Consider the following 2,500-nt stretch of genomic DNA (forward strand, 5'->3'; position numbering starts at 1 on the left):
GTGGCTTCACCCATTGCTATTCGTAGATCACGGGAAGGTCTCCCCCCCATTGATGTGTCGGCCTCTGCCTCTGGCTTTCTGAAACAGTCTCTGACTCTTCCCGCCACCATCCCTTATCCACCCACCTTCCTTAGAAAGAGGCATGGATGGGTGGTGGGTGAGGGAGTGGGGGGTTGGGGAACGGAAGGGTGGGTGGGTGGGTGGGGGTAAGGAAGGGTGGGTGGGTGGGTGGGGGTAAGAAAGGCTGGGTGGGTGGGTGGGTGGGGGTAAGGAAGGGTGGGTGGGGGGTGAGGGTGTGGGGGGTTGGGGGAAGGAAGGGTGGGTGGGTGGGTGGATGGGGTAAGGATGGGTGGGTGGGGGTAAGGAAGGGTGGGTGGGGGTAAGGAAGGGTGGGTGGGGGCAAGGAAGGATGGGTGGGTGGATGGGGTAAGGAAGGGTGGGTGGGTGGGTGGATGGGGTAAGGAAGGGTGGGTGGGGGTAAGGAAGGGTGGGTGGGTGGGGGTAAGGAAGGGTGGGTGGGGGTAAGGATGGGTGGGTGGGTGGGTGGATGGGGTAAGGATGGGTGGGTGGGGTAAGGATGGGTGGGTGGGTGGGGTAAGGATGGGTGGGTGGGTGGATGGGTGGGGGTAAGGATGGGTGGGTGGGGTAAGGATGGGTGGATGGGGTAAGGAAGGGTGGGTGGGTGGGGTAAGGATGGGTGGGTGGGTGGATGGGTGGGGTAAGGATGGGTGGGTGGGGTAAGGATGGGTGGATGGGGTAAGGAAGGGTGGGTGGGTGGGGTAAGGATGGGTGGGTGGGTGGATGGGTGGGGGTAAGGATGGGTGGGTGGGTGGGGTAAGGAAGGGTGGGTGGATGGGGTAAGGATGGGTGGGGGTAAGGAAGGGTGGGTGGGTGGGGTGGGTGGGGTAAGGATGGGTGGTGGGGTAAGGAAGGGTGGGTGGGTGGATGGGGTAAGGATGGGTGGGTGGGTGGGGTAAGGATGGGTGGGTGGGTGGGTGGATGGGGTAAGGATGGGTGGGTGGGGGTAAGGAAGGGTGGGTGGGGGTAAGGAAGGGTGGGTGGGGGCAAGGAAGGATGGGTGGGTGGATGGGGTAAGGAAGGGTGGGTGGGTGGGTGGATGGGGTAAGGAAGGGTGGGTGGGGGTAAGGAAGGGTGGGTGGGTGGGGGTAAGGAAGGGTGGGTGGGGGTAAGGATGGGTGGGTGGGTGGGTGGATGGGGTAAGGATGGGTGGGTGGGGTAAGGATGGGTGGGTGGGTGGGGTAAGGATGGGTGGGTGGGTGGATGGGTGGGGGTAAGGATGGGTGGGTGGGGTAAGGATGGGTGGATGGGGTAAGGAAGGGTGGGTGGGTGGGGTAAGGATGGGTGGGTGGGTGGATGGGTGGGGTAAGGATGGGTGGGTGGGGTAAGGATGGGTGGATGGGGTAAGGAAGGGTGGGTGGGTGGGGTAAGGATGGGTGGGTGGGTGGATGGGTGGGGGTAAGGATGGGTGGGTGGGTGGGGTAAGGAAGGGTGGGTGGATGGGGTAAGGATGGGTGGGGGTAAGGAAGGGTGGGTGGGTGGGGTGGGTGGATGGGGTAAGGATGGGTGGTGGGGTAAGGAAGGGTGGATGTGTGGGGTGGGTGGGTGGGGTAAGGATGGGTGGTGGGGTAAGGAAGGGTGGGTGGGTGGATGGGGTAAGGATGGGTGGGTGGGTGGGGTAAGGATGGGTGGGTGGGTGGATGGGGTAAGGATGGGTGGGTGGGTGGGGTGGGTGGATGGGGTAAGGATGGGTGGGTGGGTGGATGGGGTAAGGAAGGGTGGGTGGGTGGATGGGTGGGGGTAAGGATGGGTGGGTGGGTGGATGGGGTAAGGATGGGTGGGTGGGTGGATGGGGTAAGGATGGGTGGGTGGGTGGATGGGGTAAGGATGGGTGGGTGGGTGGGGTAAGGATGGGTGGGTGGGTGGATGGGGTAAGGATGGGTGGGTGGGTGGGGTGGGTGGATGGGGTAAGGATGGGTGGGTGGGTGGATGGGGTAAGGAAGGGTGGGTGGGTGGATGGGTGGGGGTAAGGATGGGTGGGTGGGTGGGTGGATGGGGTAAGGATGGGTGGGTGGGTGGATGGGGTAAGGATGGGTGGTGGGGTAAGGAAGGGTGGATGGGTGGGGGTAAGGAAGGATGGGTGGGTGGGTGGGTGGATGGGGTAAGGATGGGTGGGTGGGTGGGTGGGTGGGGGTAAGGAAGGGTGGGTGGGTGGGTGGATGGGGTAAGAAAGGGTGGGTGGGGGAAAGGGCGTGTGTGTGTGTGTGTGTGTGTGTGTGTGTGTGTGTGTCTGTGTGTGTGTGTGTACCTCGAACTTACAAACGCACAAACACTAATATTTGTGCCCAGATACCACTACCAACTCCTGGAATTCTCTCTTGAAGAAAGTGAGCTTTTTGGTGGTGGTTGTTGTTGTCGTTGTTGTTGTTGTTGAACACGCATAGACACACGCGCGCGTGCTGGCACACATACACGCCGAGCA

Source organism: Babylonia areolata, chromosome 27 (assembly GCF_041734735.1).
Source record: "Babylonia areolata isolate BAREFJ2019XMU chromosome 27, ASM4173473v1, whole genome shotgun sequence".
In the NCBI taxonomy this organism is placed as follows: domain Eukaryota; kingdom Metazoa; phylum Mollusca; class Gastropoda; order Neogastropoda; family Buccinidae; genus Babylonia; species Babylonia areolata.